We start from the raw sequence: 13,490 nt of genomic DNA, 5'->3' as shown, positions 1-13,490 counted from the left end.
AGGCCCTGGACAACTCATATTCATGGGATAGCCATGCTTCTTCTTCTTGTTCCTGGTCTTCTGCTTGCCTCAACTCAACCCATCACATGCAGTACTCCTCAACCCCACAAATGCATGCAGCCTTTATTTGGTCCATGCCAACCAGTAACCATTTCTGTGACTTTGCAAACATTGAAAAAAGGAACAACACAGAAAAGGTTATATATCCCAAAAAACCCATAAAGAGAAAAGGGAGAATCAAGAAAAGATATCCGTTAACATGGCTTTTGGCCTTCTTGATGTGCATCTTTTGTATTCACTGTTCCAAATAGACACCTGCTTGGAGCCAAACCAATTCTGAGTTTGAAGAAAGAAGCTTAAGCCAAACCATTTGGTTTTAAGTTTTGTGTTTGTGCAAGTGATTTGAACTTTTCAGAGTTGGTACGTGGTCCTTGTGGAGCAAGTTGTACACCTTATGTCACAAATGGTTATGTCTGGTGATATCAGAAGTTTGGCATCCAGATAATGCACCGGAGAGGTCTTTAATATCTATAACTAAACACAATAATTTAAATTTCTATCCAAAAATTTTGTAGTATTCAAAAGTAATTAAATTTTGAAGTCGGGAGTCATTAAATTAGTCACAGTTTACGGTGTGTCCAATAGAATGAGCTAATCTAAGTATCTAACCACTCCCGACAATGAAGTTCAATACTCTAAAGCACTATATAACACATTTTTGAATAAATTATGGAGGAGGAAATTTCATATGGCCTTCCATATATAGTGGCCACTGATATGGTGGTGGGACTCACCCAACCGAACTAGGCCTACCCCTATAACTTCTTCTTTTTTTTAGAAGAAATAGAATCCATTAATAACCAAAAAAATTACAAAGCATTGGAATAACTGGTTGTGGTATCAACACCACGACTCATATTCCTACCAAAATCCATAGTTATGGGTCGGTCATGTTGAAGGAAAATCGACTTAGTGTGCCTTATCAAACTAGGAGTAGTAATAGGAGAAGAATGTTCTAGAATTCCTAATCCTACCCGGATTAGTATTCCTTGTAACATTAGAACATGTACTTTGTAATCCCTATATATAGGGCTCCTATTCTCAATAATATGATTTGACAATTCTCTCATCAATCTCTCTCGAATCTATTATCCTTAAACACGTTATCAGCACGAGTTCTAACCACAAAAACAAAAACCAAAAACCCGAAAGTTCTTCTCACCGAAATCTGCCGCAAGCACTTGCCTGCAACTTTCTGCCTACCTGAGTGCCTACTGCCACCGCAGCCCCTAACCCCTTGCTAGCCCGCCTGCTCCTGCAGCACTCTCGGCCAGCATACCTCCTAGCCCGCGCCCAGCTCGCTGCCCTGCAACCCCGCACTCGTGCGCCTGCTCCGCGCTGCCCCTGCAGCGTTCCTGCAACTTTGACGCAAGTCTACTGCCCCTGCAGCCCACTTCCAGGCATCTACCACGATCAGGATTGCAAACTGGTTGCAATCCTAACTTAGGATTGAACTGCTACTGCAATCCTAACTCCGGATTGAAGCAGTTTTCGGCCTGCATCCCTGCAACCTTCGGTAGTAACTCAAACCTACTACCGCCATCACCACCGAACAATTAAGCCACGACCAGGATTGTAAATAACCTGCAATCCTAGATTAGGATTGAAGAAGCATCTGCAATCCCAACTAAGTATCAAGCTTCCGAAAGTTCAAAAATTCAAGAATCAAGTGTTCAAGCTCCAAACAAACAAGTAAGTATTTATAATTAAAGTTCCCGTTTTTCGTACTTTAATTTCTCCTTCTTTTCTTCGGGGACTTGAAAACCTCCCTTCTTCTACATCCCACCTTTCTTATAACGTGGGTTCGATCATTGAAAAGCGGAATCGTGGGGATTCACGCAATTAACGAACTAAGAGCGTTCGTAAGACTTCGGACTAAGAGCGTCCGTAAGCATCGATTTAACGAACTAAGAGCGTTCGTAAGCTACGGACTAAGAGCGTTCGTGAGCATCTATTTTGACCATTCAAACATCATTGTTTCGGTCTAATCCAAATTTCTTGGAAATCGATTTCTTGGTAGCATTAAGGCTCGGAAATCTTAATACTAGTTTTCGTGGAAGCATTGACTCCGAAACTAATCCGTTCTTGTTTCTACTTTTTGGATATCAAACTTGAACGAGCTCGATTTTACTCCATTGGATTCTACGGGCACGAGATATTTATTTGCCTATAATCCAAGAGCCATGTTCTAAAGGAACTGCTCAAGACTCACAAACTGAGATAGAAAATTCCAGGGCATTTACCCTGATGAAGCGCCACATGAAGATGGCCCTCCAGTTTGAGTACATGAATGAGGATAACGCTAACAACCTTTGGGTTGCGCCTAGTGAACGTTTTAGTAACATTCACAACTTTCCAAACATGGAAGCACGATGGAATAATATCTGCTTCACTAAAACTTTGAAAGAGTTATGAAATATTGTTCGAAGGCTCTCTGCATCATATTATTTATGCATGATTGTGGAAAACACAAAAGAACAAATTGATTGAGAAAACTCTAACATGACCATAGGAGTCATGACGTTGAGGGTATAGGGTTGGACACCATGGCGCCACTTTTGGCCATGATTGCACTATTCCAACGCCATTGGTCCTAGGGACCATATGTATTGTGTCAATACACCTCAATCAAGAGAGCATCCTCTTCATGGTATTTTATGGAGTACCTGATCAATGGTAATCAAGATATCGAGCTATAAAAGACTTTAAATCTGGCAATGAAGATAGAATGCCGCAGATTTTTATTTAGAATAGTCTTTTAATTTCCAAGAATTATGTAATGGCAATATGCCTTAGTCAATAAATGACATTTTGTATTAATTCTATCTTATGTGGCGCATCGAATTAAGTATGATGTCTAGGAAAGTAATTGAAATTAGTGGTACTTAAGAGAGCCTCGCTCCACTGACATCTCTCTAGCTACTTCCCTGGTCATATTTGATTAGAGTTACCAAACGGATAGAGTGACTACGATTTGTCTACGATTTGATTTTTATATTGGATTAGATTATGGTCACGAAACTTTGATGTAATCATTGGCTACTATTAATAAAGTATCGATTTATTTCATCTCAAGTCGTAGACATATTTTTCGAACTTCATTACTTCAAAGATATAAGAGCCAATGGTTTTCATGTGGAAACACATTGTGAGAATGGACAAGAATTCCTTTGCATCACCTCTAATGACTACGGACATAAACGAGTATTAGAGAAACTTATGTGTCGCTCTAGTGGGTTGTATACAACCACTATTTGAGTCATTGAATCTAATCATGTTATGAGAGATGATTTATGGGATTCAGACACATATAGGCTTTGACATGACCGTTTGGGACACCCAGGTCGTGATTTGATGATCCGTATAGTAAAGACTTCACACGGACATCCCTTTTTTCAGAACGAAAAGAAGTAAAAATCGGATTTTGGACTCCGAAAGAGCCCTTGCGCCTCACGGCGCTTTTCACCCCCAAAACCGGCCATCCTTGGCCGGTGCCGCCGTCCCCCCCTGCGGCGATCAGGGTGGCATTGACGCCACCACTGCTCTTTCCAATCCAAAATTTACTTCTAAAGTCACTTTTTGACTTCGTGGCTCAACCAAAATCCTCATTGGTTGTTTCTAAAGCCCATTATTCGTTCTACAAAGCCTGCTCTTTAGCCAAATTAGGATCGAGACCATCCTATGCAAAGGACACCAAGAAAATATACCATTCTTACAAAGAATCCAAGGTCATATTTGCGGACCTATTCAACAAACTTGCGGACCGTATAGACATGTTATGGTGTTGGTTGATATGCAAACACACTGATCACATGTTGTGCCATTGTCCACTCGTAATGCTGGAGCGTTTACATCGAATATTTTCGATGACTATTGCATATCATTGGGTATTGGTATCAAGTATCCTATTCCCATGTACACACCCAATTGGTCTCGCGGAAAAAACAACCATTAAAAGACTACGATGGTAGCCCGGACCTTGGTAATGCGCACCAATATTTCCTCTTGGGTTATGCAATATCGCATGCAGCTATGCTAATTCATCTACGACTCATAGCAGCCACTCAACGTTTATTTGCGTTACAGCTCGTGACTGGGTTCGAGTCTACATATCTCGTACTTATGCATATTTGAGTGTGCGGTTTATGTGCCAATTGTGCCGCCATCGCGCATCAACATGAGTCATTGCAACGAATGCATATATATTTGTGTTGGACATAAGTCTCCAACCATAAAGTCCGCTATGTAACACCCTTGACAGGCGATCTCTTTTTCGCTAGATTTGCGAATTGTCACTTTGATGAGACAGTCTTCCCGTTGTTAGGGGGAGATTAGAACGTCTATGTTCAACAGGAAAGACAGGAATTGTCGTGGTCTGTCCCCACTATGTCTCATCTTGATCCCCTAAAAGTGACGAGATCACATATACCTGCTGCAAACATGCCTGCAAGGATAGATGTCCACTCAAGAGGACATGGCGCCACCCAGAAGAGATGGGCACGACACCACCACCATGGATGGTGAGATAGTGACGCCACAATACGGCATAGTGGTGTCATAGGCCATGGGTTTCGCTAAAGAGCGTAGGAGACCCATAGGTTCGATGGATTCTCGCCCTAGGAAGAGAACGAGTTGGCACAACTTGATCCATTGATCATTGATACTCAAAATCCGTCTCATGAGAATATTCTGGATTGTGGTTATGTCCAAGAGACATCGTTGGGGGACGCCTCAATGTTAGAACCTTACTCCGTTGAAAGGAATGCCAACGTAGAGCAGATTGGCCTAAATGGAAAGATGCGATCCAGGTTGAATTTGATTCACTAACGAAGAGGAAGGTTTTCGAGCTTGAGATGCCAACACCTCCTAACATCAAACCTGTTGACATTAATAGGACTTCGTTAGATAGCGTGATGAGAAAAAGAGATGATAATCTCACCTTGTGGCACAAGGTTTCTCGCAAAACACCCTGGAATTGACTACGAGAAGACATATTCTCTCGTAATGGATGTCATTGCACTCCACTACCTTGTCAGTTTGGTAGTTACTGAATAACTGAACATGCAGCTTACGAATGTGGTCACTACGTATCTCTATGGGGATCTAGATACTGAATATTATGAAGGTTCTTGTGAACTTCATTTTCCCAAGTCAAGTGGCTCTAGACCACGGAGCACGTTTGCAACGAGGTTGAAACGCTCACTAAAGTGACTACTTGATTGGGAAGAGATATATTAATAATGAAATATGCCCATGCGTGTTCATTAAAAGAACAAGTTCCGGATTTGCAATCGTAGCAGTTTATGTCGATGACATGAACCTAATTGGAACTCTAGATGAGTTAAAGGAAACTGCTAAATACTTGAAATCCGAATTTGAGATGAAAGATCTTGGGAAAACACGGTTTTGTCTCGGTTTAGAACTTGAGCACCGTAGTGATGGGATTTTGATCCATCAGTCTGCATATACTCAGAAAATTCGAAGGCGCTTTCATGAAGATAAAGCAAAGCCTGTGAGTACTCCCATGATTGGTCGTAGTCTTGAGCCAGGAAAAGATCCGTTTCCTCCAAAGGATGAGGACGAAGAATCATTAGAGGCCGAAGTGCCCTATTTAAGTGCAATAGGCGCATTATTGTACTTAGCTCAATGCACAAGACCAGACATCTCCTTCGCAGTGAACTTGTTTGCTAGACATAGCTCTGCGCCAACACGCCGCCATTGGATTGGTGTAAAGACAATCTTTCGATACCTAAGAGGTACGATTGATATGGACCTATTTTATCCCTACAGAGAGAAGAGGAATGACGGAAAAATGGGATCGGACCCCATTAGGCATGGAGCCACCGTCCACCATGACAAAGTGGCCGGCCATATTGCCGCCAACGCCTCCACCACTACCAAGGGTGGCCGGCCTCATCCTACTCCCCTCCATCAAAACGACAATGATGTTTTGATGGGTTTTGCTGATGCAGGGTACCTCTCTGACCCTCACAAAGGTCGCTCCCAAACGGGTTATGTCTTTACCATGGGAAGCACTGCGATATCTTGGAGGTCTACAAAACAAACCCTTGTTGCTACTTCCTCAAATCATGCAGAGATTATTGCTCTACATGAAGCCGTGCGTGAATGCATATGGCTAAGGTCTATAATTAGACATATTCAAGGAAGTTGTGGTTTGAAGTCTACCACGGATGAACCTACATGCATTTATGAGGATAATGCAGCTTGTATTGAACAAATGAAGTTAGGTTTCATCAAGGGCGACAACACCAAGCATATATTGCCTAAGTTCTTTTATAATCAGCAACAACAATCACTTCTAAAGATTGAAGTGAATCAAATCCGATCAAAGGATAATGTAGCGAACTTATTCAATAAGTCGTTACCTAAATCCACCTTCGAGAAACATATGAAGAGCATCGAATTGAGAAATTTATCCGAACTCCCATGATTGTAGCAATCAGGGGGAGATGTCGACATCAGGGGGAGTTATGATGTCTACATGTTCAATCTCGAAGAGTGAATGACGTGTTGTGCTCTTTTTGTCCTTCGACCAGGGTTATTTTTGTCCCACAGGATTTTTGTTAGCTGGCAAGGTTTTTAACGAGGCAACGAATGAAGCGTCACCACCAAGTTTGGAGCGGCACAAGGGGGAGTGTTGAAGGAAAATCGACTTAGTGTGCCTTATCAAACTAGGAGTAGTAATAGGAGAAGAAGGTTCTAGAATTCCTAATCCTACCCGGATTAGTATTCCTTGTAACATTAGAACATGTACTTTGTAATCCCTATATATAGGGCTCCTATTCTCAATAATATGATTTGACAATTCTCTCATCAATCTCTCTCGAATCTATTATCCTTAAACAGGTCACTAATAGTAACATCCATGAACCGAAAAGGTCCAACCCCTAACCAATTTTTACGCCTATCACCCCAGGCTACGAAGAAAGATAACCAATCCCGAGTGTCACGATACGACCTCTTCACCAACATCCAGACGAACCACTCCACCCTCTTCCACACCGTGTCCCTAAACCGCCGGACCACGTGCAAGGGAAATCCACCTTTCCGTTGATAACCAAATAGCATCGAAATTGTAACATATTGTTCTCAGGAGTAACACCATATATATGGCTCCACAACACGACAAAAACCTCCAAACCCTAGCTCAATTGAGTAGGGACGTTTTATTTGACCTAACCAAAAACCTGAAACTAAAACCCTAATAAAAAACTAAAAGAAACTACCATGATTGACCAACCGCTCAGGCACCGCCACCTCTACCCGCCCAAGGACGGCCACCCACCCACTGCAAAGCTAGTGCCCTAATCGATTTAACCACTTGATATCCAACCAACCGTCGGTGATTGACCAAGCTCCATACATCATCCCAAATCCAAGCCAACGCCCCAGTTTCAGACTCCACGCCCACAGAGCCACCAACCACCGCCACGCATCATGAACCCAGTCGAGAATGCCACAGATCTCGTCAATCAACATCCTTGTTTGGCTCCAGTTTTGCTTGAGCTGGTCAACAGTCTCTTTTCTTGCTCGGGCGTGCCAGCACCGTTCGGGTGCGGTCGTCGGGGGTGTCCCTTGACCTGACTTCTTTCGAGCGACTGTAGACGAGGAGAGCACCAACCTCGTCGCGGGATTCTTCTGTGCCTCGTGGTGAGGACTTTGTCTTGTATCACCTAGTCGATACTCAACGTTGTAGGTCGAGCAGAGCGAAATCACCGGGAAGTAGGGAGAACTTGCTAAAGCGTGACTTTAGCTTAGCTGGTTTGCGAGGGCGTTACCCTTGCTTAGCTGGTTCCGTAACCGTTGTGGTCGTGGTACTACAGTCGGCTCCCGAGGAGACTAGGACCAAAGCACATTGACAGAGGGTTTGGTGGCACTGACAGTCGGCTCTTGAGAAGAATAGGACTGGAGTGTGATCACTGGTAAGAGAAGAAGAGGAGTTGCTCTTAGAGAGGGGTTACTCTAGAGAGGCTTGGATAATCTTAGAGATTGTTGTTGAATTGTGTTGTTTATTGTTACTTGTTGTAGCCTCGATATATATGCTACTAAGCCATAGTGGTTGGCTTTAAACAAATCATGATGGGTTAGGTTTGAGAACTTAAAACACTAATGGAATGTTAGGTTTAAGCACTTAAAAACACTAATGGACTGTTAGGTTTAAGCACTTAAACACTAATGGAATGTTAGGTTTAGGCACTTACTGCTCCAATTTTTCTGCAGCTATATCTCCACCAAGAACTCAAAATGGGCCTTCGACTTCTTCATATCAAATGATCCATAATGAGTGCAGATCATTGTGGCAAATTTTCAGAGCTTTCTTCCTTGTGGTTGTGCCGGAAATGCTGCTGGACTCCTTACAGGTCCAGTTTTCCAGTTTTGCTTCTGCAGAAAATTGGACTGATTGTTTGAAGGCTTTCCACTAATAACTAGCTCTGGAACTCTTCATAAGAAATGATCCTTGGGATGTCTAGAATTAATATGGAAAGTTTTAGCTCATTTGGATTTCATTTGGTTAGTCTGCCGCCCCTCATTCCTTGTTTAGCTTGGTTTCTCCTAGCTAAAGTAGGAAAATGTGCTAAAGTTGACTTTTCATTTCCATGCTTCCATCATTTTCTTTTCTTTCCATAATTATGTAGGTAGGCTTTATTTAGCCTCTAAATAATATATTTCAAACTCGTCGACAATATATAGCTTGAGCCACTGATATTGGCTCAATTTCTCCAAGACACGCCTTGTCAGGCCAAAATGCTCATTTTGGGTCCAAACAATCCTAACACCACCTTCACCTCTGCACAGCCTCCATAAGCCAAGAGTCATCCACCTCCACCATCTCCAATGTATCCCACCACCATCATGTCGATCACCGACGCTCCACCAGACATAACCACCACGGCAACTAAGGACAAACCCAACCAGATCACGTCGCCCCGAAGCCATCCCCCAACCCACACCAGATCTGAGCAGGCTGGCAATCAATACCAGCAGCGCCGCCACCAGAGAATGGAAGAAGACCATACCCAAACAGCCAAGCTTATCATAGCAGAGAGCAAAAGAACCAGAGGCCCGTCCGGCTGCTCCTACCTCATGTCGGCGAGGCATGGCGCCGTCGCTGGCACAGAAGGGCCGCCGGACAAGCAGTAGAAATCCGTTTTGAAAACCCCAACCCTAAAACGCTCCGTTTTTCTCTCTAAAACTATTCCGCCGTCACAACTGGCTATATGCCTACCCCTATAACTTCTGATCCAATAAATCTCACAATTTTTCTATATAAAAAGAGATACAAACTTACAGACCAACATTTTTTTTCAGGCAACTCCTGTTAAAAAAAAAAAAAAATTAAAACACAAAAGATGTAGTGCTACAATCAAAACTTTGTCGCTAAAAGACTACCATAAAAAATAGGGGTTTTGTCCATTTACCCCATTTCTAGGGATTTTTTTCCCCCTTACCCCATTAAGTTTTTTTAATTCCCTCTTACCCAATGCACTTTAAGGGAGTCTTCCTTAATACCCCATTAAGATTTTTTTTTTGTTTTTAATTTTTTTTTAATACCATTTTACCCCTCACCCCTTTGTTACTTAGAAAGAGAGAGAGAGAAAATGGAAGAGAGAGAGACAATAGGAGACTTCGCCGGAATCCGGTCATCGGTCGCCGGAATCCGGTGACCGGATTCAAGCCAACTTTTGCCGGATTCCGGTCACCGGATGCCGCCCACCGGAATTTGCTGAAAATCTCACCGGAAAGTTTTGTTGCCCCCAATAGACGTCTATTGCCCCCCAATAGACGACTATCAGCCATGTATTGCCCCTCAGTAGACGTCTATTGCCCCCCAATAGACGTTTAGATTAACAAAATGGTAATTAATCTTCCTAAAACTACACAAATAAAACTTTGATTAAAGAAAAAAAACGAGGAGATTACATCAATTGAAAAAGTTTATTGCCCTCCAATAGACGTATATTGCCCCTCAATAAACGTTTCGGTTACCGAAATGAAAACTAATCTTCCTAAAATTACACAAATAAAACTTTGATTAAAGAAAAAAATCAGAGATTATATCAATTTAAAGCGTCTATTGCCTCCCAATAGACATGTATTGCCCTTCAATAGACTTTTATCAGACGTCTATTGAGGGCAATACACCTCTATTGCCCACCAATAAAACTTTTTTTTTTCTTTTTTCTTTCCTTCTGGGCCTTCTACCATCATGAAACTGGCCTCCATCTCATCAACTCTCTTCCCAAGGACCCCTTGTGCAGCTATTTCCACTGCCACCTCTTCAGACGCTTCATCCATCTTCATATCTTCCAACTATTGCTTTTCAATTGAAAACATCTATTGCCCTCCAATAGACACCTATTGCTCCCCAATAGACATTCAATTTTTTTTCTTTCCTTCTGTCCCATTACTTAAAAAAAAAAAAAAAAAAAATTTATTTCGGCACCTAGAAACTACTCTGGGCACCCAGTCTTCTTTCTTCTCCCTTCTTCCACAGTTGCAGACCGGAATCCTAACTTCTTCCTTCGCATCAAGGCCCGAGTTCGCCTCTGGCGAGGTATCTAGGACCGGAGCTTCTTTGCCTTCTTCATGGAAACCAGTGACCTGAACGACGACGACGACGCCGCCGATCTTCCCAATCTCGGCATTCATCTGCAGGTTGGAATCAAAGGCTTTGAACTGCGATTCGGGGAGTCTCCGATTCGGAATCCGTCTGGGAGCCTCGGACGTGGAGCTGGCTGGAATCCGAATCGAGTTCGCAATCAAGGCGGGGATAGTGACAGTGGTCCACGTCACACAGCAACCGGAGTAAGCTAAGCTTCAGCGATGTCGCGAAAGCCGATCCGGCATAGATTTGGAGCCGCCGGTGGAAGGTTTTGGGCAGACCGAAGATGGCCGCGGAGGTGAGATGGTGGCCATGGATTTTCCGGCTTCGTCCACTGTCGACGGCGTGACCAACGATCCGGAATTGTCTTAAGGCGATCTGAGAGAGAGAGAGTTTTTCAAATCGGAGGAGAGAGAATGCACGATCTGGACTATTGGAGAGAGGAGTTGCATTTGTGTAATTATTTAATTAGACTGAGGGTAGATTGGTCATTTTCTCCTAAATTGGGTAGGTGGGAATAAAAATCTGTTGTTGGGTAAGTGGGATAATTTTTGCTCATTTTGGGGCTTTGGGTAAATGACCCTAAAAAATAACATTAAAAAGTTGTCAAGTAACATTTCATTGCTAAAAATTTCCCAACAAAATAAAATATAAAGAAACGGACTTATACCTATAGAATTTTGACGGCATAAACTGTAGGCACCAAAAATTTAATAAAATAAAATTCATTAAATAATTCGGTCACCACTTGAAATTATGACCGAACAAATTTAGTCAGCATGTGGGTCCCGCAAATTGTCCACATGGCTTGTGAGTCAGCAAAATCACGCAGACTCAGAGAATGACAGTTGGCAATACATGAAAGGCTCGACGACAATAAATGAATTTGCTCCGGCTAAATCAATTGATATTAAAGCGGATCAATCAAATTAATTGATTCCGAATAAAATCAAGCATTAAATCTCGTCTGCTGATTAGATATCAATTTATTTAAATTGATAATCAAGATTAAAATCAGCCATCAAACTAATTGGCTAATTCCTTAATAGTCATGATTAAATCAGTTAATTAAAGCTGATTGATTTGATTATGCTATTAATGAAATACAATTAAAATCAGCCATCAAATTAATTGGCTAATTACTTAATAGTCATGATTAAATCAGTTAATTAAAGGTGATTGATTTGATTATGCTATTAATGAAATACAATTAAAATCAGCCATCAAATTGATTGGATAATTCCTTAATAATCGTGATTAAATCAGTTAATTAGGGCTGATTGATTTGATTACGTAATTAAGGAAAATACAATTAATTACGTGTCATCAAGGCATTCCAAATTGAGAGAGGCGCTGACACTATAAATAACCCCTCTCAAATCAAGAGAAGGACTTCAGCGGAAGGAGAGAAAAATCACTCCCAAAGTTCATAAGTCCTCAAGCGCGTGAAGAGCCTTCAAGCTGCCAAATAGCCGGTTCATCACCAACCTCAAGCCAAAGCACTCGTCACGTGTCAACCCTCGTGGCCATCATACGACTCAAGATCAAGCGTCAATCGCCCTTGAGCCAAGTACACCATCGAGGACGACGACAGACAGAGGGACGCAAGCAGACGGAAGAAACCTCTCCAAAGCTCAGAAGTCTCCCAAGCTCGTGAAGAACCATCAAGCTACCAAATAGCCGGTCTCTTCACCTCGCTGACTTCAGACAAGCAGGGGAAATCACCTACAAGCTCGGAAGTCGTCAAACACGCGGAGGATCAACAAGCACCAAACACACATGCTGATTCATCCACCATCAAAAGCCATACTCGCCACGTGACACCGCTCGTGGTTCAAATCTGATCAAGTTCAAGCCTCTACAGCCCTTGATCATCCGTCGTCTTCAAGTTGTCAGCAAAGCAAAACTTCTGCCAAGTTTCTCATCAAGCTCGTGGAGAATCAACAAAGCACCAAACACACGTGCTGGTTCATCCCCTACCAAAGCCGAAGAACACTCACCACGTGACACCACTCGTGGCCTAAATCCGATCAAGATCAAGCTTCTACAGCCCTTGGTCAATCATCTTCCTCAAATCGTCAACATAGCAGGAAGTCCACATTGCAACCGTTTGATTCAAGATCAAGTGCTCGCCACCCTTGGATCAAATCAACGTCAAAGATCGAATCAGAGGAGAATTTTGTGAAAGAGCATCTACAGAGATTGTAACCCGCATTTAAATCAATAAAATTATTATTTTGCACACGTGTCTGCATTTTATTCGTTGCAGGATTTTTCGTGTTTACATAAACTTCCCATAAAAAGATAAAATATAAATGGATACACTTCTGCCAAACATTGAAGTGGGCTATTCTGGTAAGTGGGAACGAGGAATCATTGAACTGATGCACCAATCACAATCATGCCAGTGATGGAATCACAATATTCTTCTTTTCCTCCTGATAGTTTTCTACGAATATATCATCTTCTATAGTTCTATAAGATTAAAATGTGCATAATAAGCACATAATATCCGGATTATATTCTTGTTGAGATCATTCAGCTTCATTTGCATTTCAATCCCTTTCATAAACGATAAGCTTACGAACATAATATTCATAAGCTGTGCTATGGTGTGCTAATCCAGATAGGCCCGTTTGGGACCAAGTCCTGTTTGCCACTTTGCCCCTTTACTTTTTCAACTTTCCATATGTTTCTTGATGAGGACGCGCACAAACTTCATGACTCATGTCCATTAACATAATATGCGATGAAACTTTATTATGAAAAGTTCTTCTATGCACCGACGATGTAAGTGAACCAGTAA

Source organism: Rosa rugosa, chromosome 4, assembly GCF_958449725.1.
Source record: "Rosa rugosa chromosome 4, drRosRugo1.1, whole genome shotgun sequence".
NCBI lineage: Eukaryota > Viridiplantae > Streptophyta > Magnoliopsida > Rosales > Rosaceae > Rosa > Rosa rugosa.
The sequence above is the reverse complement of the archived record's forward strand: the minus strand, read 5'-3'. Positions refer to the sequence as shown.